The sequence below is a fragment of the Hypanus sabinus genome, chromosome 19, assembly GCF_030144855.1.
Source record: "Hypanus sabinus isolate sHypSab1 chromosome 19, sHypSab1.hap1, whole genome shotgun sequence".
NCBI lineage: Eukaryota > Metazoa > Chordata > Chondrichthyes > Myliobatiformes > Dasyatidae > Hypanus > Hypanus sabinus.
Genome location: NC_082724.1, coordinates 38,719,450 through 38,731,946, shown reverse-complemented (window position 1 = coordinate 38,731,946; position 12,497 = coordinate 38,719,450).

The following is a 12,497-nucleotide window of genomic DNA, read 5'->3' as shown; positions in this document are numbered from 1 at the left end:
ATGCCGCACTATACTTAATGCGTCAGTGTGCGCATCTCGACAATTTGTACTGAGGTGTCATTTTGCAGAAAACTGGTGAGTTCAGCGTGTGAGCTGCCTGTGAAATGAGGCAGCGTTCGTTTATACAATTCCACGGCATTTCCTGGGCGGAATGCGTGTAAGTGCAGTAATAACTCGATTGATGATCGTTATCGCACACTGGGGAGCTAAACAACTGCAGAATCAGTTGTAACTTAATTTTAAACATGTGTAGCTCCTGCCGTTGATTTCCGAAATTGCCAAACCCCACAGTAACAGAAAATAGCGCAAGAAACGCTGATGTCAGTTTCTAAATTGCGCTCTCCAAAGTTTAATTGTTGCATTTTCTTCTGGTGACAGGTGTCAGAGGCGTCGCGGAGTTCTCGGTGGGGACAGCTGACACCACCTGTTCCGCACATTGGGTCACACAAACCAGCCAGCGATCGGTCAAAGTCCCGATCTCTGCTCAGAGGCGGAACGGCACGGTAGGTATTGTAATCTGTGCTGCAAACAGAAACGGTGAAGACACAACCGGTCCGCTAACGTCTATAGAAGGAGGAAGCAGCGCTTAGCAACTTAGGTCGATTATCTCGTGTTACACGCTCTAACAAGCCACACACGTAAAACGTTGACCCTTATCTCTTTAATTTTGAAATCTCCGCTTCACTGCTCCAGTGGAAATCGTTCGTTTCTATTTCACTCTCTTGCATCCCGTTGTGCACAATCCCTTTCTACATGTGTATTTTTTGTTCTTATTCGCTGATTTAACTAGTGTTCCTGTGTTCTGTGAGTATGTTTGTTAAAAGAGCACTGTGTCCTCTGAGGACCTGTGCAGTTTACGTGAGTTGAATAGAGACTGGTTGCTGACGATCCGGTAATGAATTGACTTCAGACCGCCCATCGGGACCAACGGCACCAAATCGTCGCTTAACGCTGGCTGCGAGATAGCGGAATGATGACTGGGAAATACGTGCGTAAACATGCACACAGTCTGAGTTTGTTAATGTAGTTATATGACTCCGAATCAGGGGCCTTTCGGTCCACCATGTCCATACTAATCCCTCCAAAATTCCCGTGGTAACTTGTTGCTCAGAATTACGGCATCTGCTGAAGTTATACCATGAATTCTATGTTCTGTATTCTGTGCCCAAGGTAATGAAGTATCCCCAACTCCCCTTATCTCTCCCATCAGATCCAACCTTTTCTCTTCCACCTATCATCCAGCTTCTCACATCCCGGTTTTGCATTCCCCTTCGCCCACCCAACTACCTCACCCGCTCATCTGGATTTGCCCACTCCTCTGTCCTCTCCCCTTACCTTTTTTTATTTTTTGCTTCTGCCTTCTTCCTTTCCTGTCCCGATGAAGGGTCTAGGCTTGAAGCGACTGCTTCATTTCCCTCCAAAGATGCTGCTCAGTTCCCTTAGCATTTTGGGTGTGTTGCTCAAGATTTACAGCATCTGCACTCTTGTCTCATCCCATTTACCTACAATTGGTATGAGGCCTATACAATGACGTTAGAATGACGTCGCACAGATACTTAAATGTCCACCTCGGGTAGCACATTCCAGATCGGAGCCAGGTAATAAACAAAAATCCTTTGATGCTCTCTAGCTCCTGTACTCTTCATCTTAAATTCTTGCCCGCTGGTCTTAGACACCTCCGTCATTGAGGGAAGTCTGCTAATATTTACTTCATGTGCCCCCAAAAGATAAACAAGCTTGCCCTATCCAGACTCAGAACTGAAATATTCCATATCAGGCCACATCCTGATGAATCTCCTCTGCACTGCAACCACATCCTTCCTATAGAGTGGCATCCAGAGTGACCTGTGATATTTCAGCCTAACCAAAATTTGCTGAAGTTATGCCATGAATTCTATGTTATTGTATTCTGCGCCCAAGATAATCCCAAATATCTTCTACATCACCTTAATACCCACCTTCAACAATCTAAGACTTGTACATCAATGTACCTTCATCTCTCAATGCTCCCAGAGCTGTGCCATTCCTGGTGCATGTCCAGCATGCATTACCCTAATCTTACTCAGGACGAGCTTCCATCTGCCATTGCACTGCTCAACTTAGCAGCGGAAGGAACCTAAGACCATCTTCCTGCCTTTGAAAACCTTCTGCGGATGCTGGAAATCTCGAGCAACACAAACAAATTGTTGAAGGAACTCAGCGAGTCAGGAAGCATCTATGAGGGGGGCGGATAAACAGTTAATGTTTCAGGCCAGAAACTGACGGACTACATCAGGACTAGAAAGGAAGGGGGCAGGAATCAGAATAAGGAGGTAAGGGGAGGGGAAGAAGTTCAATCTGGCAGGTGATAGAGAAGACCAGATGAGGGGAAGGTGGGTGGGTGGAAGAGGAAGAATGAAGTAAATAGTTGAGGGAATAAGTGGAAGAGGTAGACATCTGAAGAAGAAGGAATCTGTTAGGAAAAGATGGAGGATTATGGAAGAAAGGGGACGAGGGAAGCCAAATGGAAGTGATAGACAGGTGAGGAGTAGAGGGAGTAGCCACAATAGGGAATAGAAAAACAGGGAAGGGGGAGAGATTACTGGAAGTTGTTGATGTTCATGCATCAGATTGGAAGGTACCCAGATGGAATATGAGGTGTTGCTTCTTCAACCTGAGTGTGCCCTCATCATGACAGTTGTGAAGAGCCTGGGCAGGCGCATGGGAATGGGAGGTCAAATTGAAATTGGGTGACCATGAGATCTTTCCTTTTGTGCCGGACAGAGTAAAGGGGCTTGACAAAGTGGTCCCTCAATCTACATCAGGTCTCACAATGTAGAGGAGGCCCTACTAGGAGCACCATATACAATAGATGCCTCCACCAGATTTGTAGGTCAAGTATTGCCTTACCTGGAAGGTCTGTTGGGGCCCCTAAATGGTGTGGGGCAGGTGTACCACTTATACCACATGCATGGATAAGTGTCTGGAGGGAGATTAGTGGCAGTGGATGAATGGACAAGGAGATCACGTAGAGAATGGTCGCTATGGAAGACAGGGACGGGGGAGGGAAAGACATGGTTAATAGTAGGATCCCATGAGAGATGTCGGAAGTTACAGTGAGTGGTGTGCTTCGGAGGCTTGTGGGGTGGAATGGAAGGACAAGAGGAACCCATCTCTGTTTTGAGGACGGGAATATGGGGTAAGAGCAGATGTGTGGGGAATGCGTGTGAGAGCAGCGTTAATAGTGATGGAAGGAAATGTGTCTTGTCCAAAATGTCAACTGTTTAATCTCCTCTATAAATGTTGCCTGGCTTGCTGATTTCCTACAGCATTTTACATGTTTTCCTCAATATCTACATCACCACTAATTTTCATTCATTTGCAGATCATACCTCCCACATTCATATTGAAATTATTACGGTGTATCTAAAACTGTGACGACATCAGCACTGTGGTACACTGCTAGTCAGAAGCTTCCAATTACAAAAGCAACCCTCCACTGTACAACGCCAACTTGGAATCCAATTTGCTATATTGCCTTGGATTCTGTAGGCTCTAATCTTTTGGGCCACCCAGTGCAGATGAAAGGTCTCCACCTGAAGCAGCGACTGTCCATTTCCCTTTGCAGATTCTGCCTGGCCCTCTGAGTTCCTTCAGCAGTTTATTTTTCTCTGCTTCTGGTTAGTATTGAGGAAATTGAAAAAGTTCAAAGTAAATTTATTATCGAAGTACGTATATATCACCATATACTACCCTGCGATTCATTTTCTTGCAGGCATTCACAACAGAATCAGCTGCATCAATGAAAACCTACATACTAACAAAGACTGTCAAACAATTTGTTTAAAAATTCTGTATTACTGGAATCCTTTTGTTCTTCCACCCCTCTGAGATTTGCTGCTTACATAATTGGTCTATCTCCGGCTGACTGCTGGAGGTTTCTGGTGTGACTCAGGCAAGTTGAATGCCCCACCTTTACTAAAGAAGTGACCTCATTTGAAGAGTCTTCTAAGGTATGCTTCTTTCCTGCTCAGGTGATCTTCTTAAACAACTTTGCAATGCCCCCTCCTTCTTGTACTGCCTCTCCTATGGTACCAGAAGCATCTGTACCATGGAGCGTTGAGTTACCAGTCCTGCCTTTGCTTCAATCGTGTCTCTGTGATTGTAACAATTTTAGGAAACAAGTTAAAAAGGGATTAGGAAGCAGTATCTTGAGGCTGGTAACATCTAGGTTACTCATGAGCCAGTGCCAATGAGCATAGACATTGAAGTACTGTACCGATAAAAGAACTGAGATGGTGCAGGATGGGGAGCTTCCGCAGGCACTGGAGTTTTTTTCTGGGAAGATGGAATATGTGTAGGCTAGATACACTTACACTCAACAGACTCAGACCAATCTTCTCAGGGGGATAAAAACTAGTCGTTGGGAGATAGTTGTTAAGCTCATTTTGATAGCGGGATCAGTATCGGAACATAGTGTTTAAAACAAAATGAAAAGTGCAAGAAAGATTTGAAGAGATAAATGGCTCCAGAGCAAGAAATAGGAAGTGTTCAGTCAGTATCAGAGAAAAAGATAATGCAAGGAGCTCTGATATGCATTACTGTTCTTGATGATAAATGCAGTAAGTGAGCTATAGTAGAATAAGAATTAGTCCTCCATGTTCCTAGATACAAAGTGTTCAATAAAGATAGGGCAGGGAAGAAAGAAGGATATATGGCAGTTATTAATTACCAAGAACATTAGAGTCCTTAGGAAAGAAATGATCAGAAACAGAATGTATCTGCCTAAAGTTAGGAAATCACAGGTGGCACAAACACGAGGAAATCTGCAGATGCTGGAAATTCAGGCAACACAGACAAAATGCTGGTGGAATGCAGCAGGCCAGGCAGCATCTATAGGGAGAAGTACAGTCAACGTTTTGGGCCGAGACCCTTTGTCAGGACTGTGGTCTGACGAAGGGTCTCGGCCTGAAACGTTGACTGTACTTCTTCCTATAGACGCTGCATTGCCTGCTGCGTTCCACAAATAACAGGGGAGAATACATTGCTCGGGCAGTTCTACAGGCTAGTAGCTATTGGAAAAGATGCTGAGGAGCAAATTTTTCAGGGAAACTACAAATATACAAAAGACACAATGATGGTGAGAAAATTTAACAGTGCAGATATGGATTAGAATAACTATAGAGAGCAAAGTGCTTTAAAGTTTGTTCAGGGGACCTTTCTTGATCATTACATTTCTGACCCAATGAGGAAATTGCCATTGCTAGACAAAATTCTGGGAAATATGCCAGGCCATGTGGAACTATTATCAGAGAGGAAACATGTAGGAACTGGCTATCATAATATCTTATGGATTAGAAAAGTGAAAGGGATTAAAGGTTTAAGTAAAGTCTATTGGAGAAGGACCAGTTATGAGATGAGAACAGATATGGGCCAAAGGATTTGGAATGGCAGACTGCTAGGAACTGACCTATTAGAGACCTTCATGGTCTAGATTTATGCCCAGGCAGGAATCTTTAACCTATAATAGCATGGGTAGCCAAAATATAATGGAGGGTAAAGAAAAAGAACATATGGCAAACGGCTGTTTGTTAACATAAGTGAGGGCCAGGCTGATTATGGATATTTCAGAGAGAAATTTAAAAAGCAAAGGTAGAGAAACAAAGAGGGCATAGGAAAAGATCAGCAGAAAATGTAAAAGAGAATTTAAAAAAGAAATCCATTAGCCAGTAGAGAGGTGGGACTGTTCAGAGACTTAAAGACTTTGGAGGCAGAAATTATTGCTGAGGTACTAAATGAAACAATACATCAGTTTTACCAGGGAGTCTCAACAATGGATAACAGATTCTGCATGGGCAAAAACAAAATTGAAAGAGGAAGTAATAATAATGTTAACTGCACTTAAAGTGGATAAATCACCTGATCCACATGAAATATTTCAAAGGTTGCTCAAAAATGTTGTAAATGTATCCGTTATAATCTTCCAAACAGCTGTAGATTTAGAGCTAATGTCTGAAAGTGAGAAACCTGCAAATCTGCACCTTGTAGAAAAAAACCTGAGATACATCTAGTAATTACATACCATTCAGTCAAATCTTCATGGTGAGCAAAAGTTTCAGAAACAATAATTAGGGGCATAATTAGCAGCAAGTTAGACCATTATGGTTTGATCAGACCAAGCCAACGTGAAAGGCAAATCATGTTGAACTAGCTTAATAGAATTATGTTGATAAAGTAACCAACGGTATCATGAGATAAGTCTGGTTGATGTGGTATATGTGGACTTCCCAAACGCATTTGATAAAGTAGCACCAAGGCTGAAGCCCATGAAATAGGGCTAGAAAATTACCTTTATAACAAGAAACAGAGTAGAGGTGAAAGGATGATTTTCAGACAGGAGGAATTATACAATGGAGTTCTCCTGGGATTCATACCACTGTTTTTCATCATATATATTAGTAACGTCAACATGGATGTATAGGGTGCAATTTCCAAATCTGCAGATGATAGAAAACTCAGACACATGATGAACTGTGAGGTGAATGCTAAAATATATGTGTGTATAAGTTGGTGGGAAGGACAGATCCGCACTGGATGAAATGTAATTCTTAAAATATGTTAAGTTTAAGGTTTTCCTGGGAAGAATGGGAAGAGGAAAGAATTCAGAAAGAGCGAGTTTGTCAAAAGTGGTAGGGCAGATTTGGAAAGTAGTTAAAATGCAGAAGAAGATCCTAGGCTTGTAAGGAAATCACAGAGCCTCGATAAATACTGGTCTGGCCACAAGTGGAGTATAGCATCCATTTCTGGGTGCCACACTTAAGGAGAGGTCAAAAGGAGAGTACATAAAAGAGCTACTCAAATGATTCCAGCAAAGAGGGACCCAAGCAATGCATAGGCGGGAGAAAATGTGACTGTTTTCCCAAAATGTTGCTCAAGGATTTGAAAGGAGGTTATGAAATCACAGTGAATATGGATAGGATAGATGAAACCTGGTGACAATGAAGGTGACAGGCAAAAGAACTGTAAGTTAAATAAGGATGGAATTATTTAAATGGGATGGGTGATTGGGGCTTGCCCTTGCCAGCAGTGATAGTGACAGAGGATTCAATTGTGCCAGATTCAATCTAAAGAAATTGTCAGAAACAAAAGAACCTGTGGGGCTATGGGAACTAACTAGATTGTTCTTACATAGAGCTGGCATAGAATAGATGCATCATGCTTTACCTATTCTGTGATTTCATGATTTCAGTATCTTGCAGCACCAAGTCAACGACCTTATTTATTTTTAGAGCTTTTTCTTTTATCATTGTCTTGTCTGCAGATTTTTAACAAGGTTACTCTACGATTTCTAAATTGATGGATAGTCTGCAGTAGAAATCAACTGGATGAAATATTGTTGTTTCAAGTTAGTGTGATCATTGACAAGAGTAGGGAGGGAAGGACTATTGGGTTTATTCTCTCATTGGCAAGATATGACACGTGGTTCACTGACGATTTTTACTAAGGCCTCGAAATTTTCTTTAATGGCTCTATCTGTGGCGATAGAAACAATTAAACCACCAGTGTTCACCATAACTTCATGATGAGATTGATAGCGACTTTGTGAACATGTGCTTGAAGTTAAAAATCTGAAGTTGCTGTCAGTGATTTAATATCCTTCTGCTGACTGCAATGTCATAAGCTTTTCCACAACATTCAAAGCACATCATTTGAAATAATGTGATTTCATGGTATTTACTCTTCTCATGGTAAGATGTCACAAGGATGTTTTATTTAAACCTGATATAATTAGATATCATTTTAAGACTGCTGAGCTCTAAACTAAGCTAGGCACTCAACATATTTGAAAATATGTGGGATTTTTCAGATAATTAAAAAAAATACTTTATTTACTGTTTCTACTTTAATCATGTGTGTACGTCCCTGGTACAATGGTTTTCTGGCGGCAAAGAAAGATCCACAGTGAATTTAAAAACGCAAACACGAGGAAATCTGAAGATGCTGGAAATTTTAGGCAACACACACAAAATGCTGATGGAACGCAGCAGGCCAGGAAGCATCTATGGGAAGAAGCACTATCGACGTTTCAGTCCGAGACCCTTCGTCAGGACTCACGAAGGGTCACAAGTCCTGACAAAGGGTCTCGGCCTGAAACGTCGACAGTGCTTCTTCCTATAGATGCTGCCTGGCCTGCTGCGTTCCACCAGCGTTTTGTGTGTGTTGGACCACAGTGAGTTGCTGGAACTCCTGCTGTCTTCCAACTCACCATTTCTTTTTGAGGTCCTGGATATACTGTTGGACCTTGGCAGTCAGGTGCTCGACACAATGCTCCTTTCTGTATGAGGCACGGATGAGCTACTAATCTGAGAACATTCTTGCGTCCGCAGTTACTGTGTGTCCTGGTCATTCTTGTCACAACAGTCCTGGTGTTTCCCAGTGGAAATTCTGAGCTGATGATGGTGGGAGTGAAGATCCTGTGAATACACTGTGGACTGGCTCCTGGTGGTTGGGGTCATCAAGTTGTCTGTGAGATGCTGTCTGTACAAAGTTGGCTTTACAGGCCCCTGAGTCCTCCATGTTAGTTACAGCAACATTTCTGTTGGCATCTTGATGGTGGAGACAGCAAAGTGGAGTACTCTGTCGCCAGTCTGATGGTTATTAATATAGACCCAGCTAATACAGACATCTACTCTGATTAATTTTCTCCCACTCTCCCACCCCCACTCTCTCCCCCCTCTGCCCTCTTGCCTTTCTCTCCTCCCCCTCTCTCTCCTCACCACCCCGTCCTCCCCGCTCTCTCACCCCTCTCTCCTCCCCTCCCTCCTCCCCTCCCCCTCTCCCCTCTCCTCCCCTCTCTCTCCTCCCCCTCTCCTCCCCTCTCCTCCCCTCTCCTCTCCCTCTCCTCCCCTCTCCTCCCCCTCTCTCTCCTCCCCCTTCCCCTCCCCCTCTCCTCCCTCTCTCTCTCTCCTCACCACCCTGGCACTGTGCCATCAGTAACCAGCAGCCCCTCACTGGTGGACTGGCCTTGGCTGTCAGTGCAACATTACAAAGCTTCAGTCTCTGCTCCTGCCTCCCCCAGGCCATCTTTACTGCATTCACCAGTGACATAGTGAAGGGGGACAGAGATATTTCTAGAAGATTGCTGAAGACATCTGCCCGCACTTCTTGATGCTTCAGTAAAGCAGCCAGCATAATCAAAGACCCCACGCAGACATTCCCTTTCCTGCCACTTCCAAAAGCCTGAGAGTGTACAGTACCACGACAGATTCTATCCCATTGTTATCAGACTATTAGTAGAGTCCATCTTATTAGTACAATAAGTTGGTCTTGACCTTGCAATCTGCCTCCCTGTGACTTTTCATCTTCTTGTTTTCCTGCATTGCATTTTTTTGTATTTTCTTTGTAATGTAACACTTTATTCTGCATTTTGTTATTGCTTTCTCTTGTATTATTTCAATACACTGAAGTGATACAATTATCTGTATGGCATGTTTTCACTGTACCTTGTACATTTCACAATAATAGATTAATTTACCAATTTGACATCAATGAGTAGAAAATTGAAATGGTCTATGTGTTGTGTAATGGACCAGATTTGATTAGGGAGCTTAAGTTAAGGGAACCTTTAGGAGCCAGTAATCATAATATGATATAATTCACCCAGCAATTTGAGAGGGAGAAGCTAAAATTGGATCTAATGGTATTACAGTTGAATAAAGGGAACTACAGAGACATGAGAGAGGAAATGATTAAAGATGATTGGAAGAAGACACTAGCAGGGATGATACTGGAGTTTTTGGGACAGTTATGCTCAAAGAAGAAGCATTCTGAAGATGTGATGAGGCTGACAAGGGAGGTCAAAGACAGCATAAAAACAAAAGCAAGGCATCCAACATAGCAAAAATTTGTGGGAAGCTAGAAAATTATGAAGTTTAAAGAAACAAGAGAAGGTAAGTAAAAAAGCAGTAAGGAGAAAGAAAAAGAAATATGAAGGCAAGCTTCCCAATGATAAAGGAGGATAGTATTCTTTTCCAAATATATCAAAAGTAAAAGAGAGGCAAGAGTGGACATCGGACTACTGGAAAATAATTGTGAAGAGGTAGTAATGGGGGATAACGAAATAACAAACAAACTGAATTAGCGTTTTATGGAAGACATCAGCAGCATGCCAGAAACTTGAGAGTGTCAGGAGACAGAAATGTGCGTAGTCACTATTGTTAAAGGGAAGCTGCAAGGTCTGAAGGTAGGTAAGTCTCCAAATGGACCTCACCTGAGGTTCTAAAAGAGGTAGATGAAGAGATTATGGAGGCAGTAGTAATGATCTTTTAAGATCATTAGTGGTGTAATGCCGAGCCTTTATAAGGCATTGGTCAGACCACATTTGGAATATTGTGAGCAGTTTGGGCCCTTATTTAAGAAAGGATGTACTGACACTGCAGATGGTCCAGAGGAGGTTCACAAGAATAATCCTGGGAATGAAAGGGTTAATGTCTGGGGAGCGCTTGATAGCTATGGGCCTATACTTGCTGGAGTTTAGAAGACTGAGGGGAGGAGGGAATTTCATTAAAACTTACCAAATATTGAAAGGCCTAGATAGAGTGGACATGGAGAGAATGTTTCCAATACTGGAGTGTCTAGGATCTGAGAGCACAACTTTATAATAGAAGGACACCCTTTAGGACAGAGATGGGGAGCAATTTCTTTAGCCAGAGGGTGATGAATCTGTGAAATTCATTGCCCTGGCTACCAAAGTAATGAGGTATAGTTAAAGCGGAGGTTGAAAGGTCCTTGGTTAGTGAGGATGTCAAAGGTAATGGGGAGAAGGCAGGTGAATGGGATTGAGATGGAAAATAAGTCAGCCATGATTGAATGGTACAGCAGACTTAATAGGCCAAATGGGCCAATTCTGGTCCAATACCTTATGGTCTATTTCACTAGATTAAGTGAATTTGATAAATTGGCAGATGTAGATTAACCTGATATCAGTGTGATCACTTGATATTTCTGTGGTCCATGGGTGAGACTTCAAATAAAATATACTGTAAGTAATTCCACTTATCTCTGGTATCAAAGAGGTAGAGGGCAGGTTTGAAATGGACTGAAACTTGCTGGAAAGTGCCAGCTGGTTTGACTCCTGGATGCAGGAGGTCAGTCTTGTTGGCAGCTTCCATACAGTGAACCCACTAGGGCATTCCCTGCCTGCTCTCTGATGGTGTCCAGGGATGCCACAGGACCGTAACGAAATACCAGCTCTGTTTCAGATGTTCACATCTGCAGCACTGGTATACCAAGTCTGATGCATTGTTTTCACAGAGGCTACAGCCACTTTGTGGTAAACCAACAGCCGCTTTTCACTGTTAGTTTAGATGGGCCATAGTGATAAGGGACTTGACTGTCAGAGGGACGGGCAAACATTTCTGTGACCATCCGCAACAATTCAGGGTGATTTGTTGCCTCCCAGGTCAAGGATGCATTGGAATACGTTAAGTAGATTCTGAACCAGCCAAAGGATCATGGTCCACGTTGGTTTCATGATACAGGCTCAGCACCCCTTACCCGAAAGTCCGAAAGTTTTTGAGCACTGAGATGGCGCCAAAAATGGAAAATTCCACAAGGAACTGGGAAGGTTCCCAAGTGAAGCACTGCATCACAGGCAGTTGTGAGAAGAGAGCTCATGTGCCCTGAGAGGGGCCTTGTTGGCAGCAGTTTATTTTCAGCAGTCATTAGAGCCAAGGCTTCTTGCCATTACTCACAGTGATTACCATGTGTTTTGTGCTTATTCTCTGCTTGGTGCTGTGAAGATATTGTTGAAAATGTCAAAAAGTGCTGCCGTCACCCGTATGAGTAATAGTGAAAAGGAAAAGAGGAAGTATTTATGGTTATCTATAACACAGAAAGTTGAATTGTTGGAAAAACTCGACACAGTGTGAGTGTGAAGCATCTGACAGAAGAGTATGATGTTGGAACAGCCACCATCTACAACCTGAAAAAATAGGACAAATTCTTCAGCACACACAAAATGCTGGAGAAACTCAGCAGGCCAGGCAGCGTCTATGGAAAAAAAATACAGTTCGGCCTGAAACCATTCGGCAGGACTGGACAAACTGTTTATGTTTGATGCTGGAAGTAATGAACAGAATTTAATGAAAAATAGAAAAACACTGCATGCAGCTTTCCATTTAAGATGGCATTGGTGTAGCTCACTCACTGTATCAGTGGCAAACAAAACAAAGGAATCAACTAAATACTTGATTAATAACAGCTTTTTCTGGTAGACGATCATCACAAGCAATAGCCTATAAATTCCCTTTGGACTTAGAGGTGATAAGATGCAGCAGAACTAGGATGAGATGAGCAGGGACAGGCCTGTTGTAGAGCAAGAGAAGACCTGAGGCTTGATCGATTTAAGTACTGGGCCCAATTGGAAAGGTCAGGTACAGGCTGAATCGAGGCTGCAGGATCTGGGCCGCAGAGCGTCTTGAAGTGACAGAATCTGATGTTTGGACGATGTATTAAGT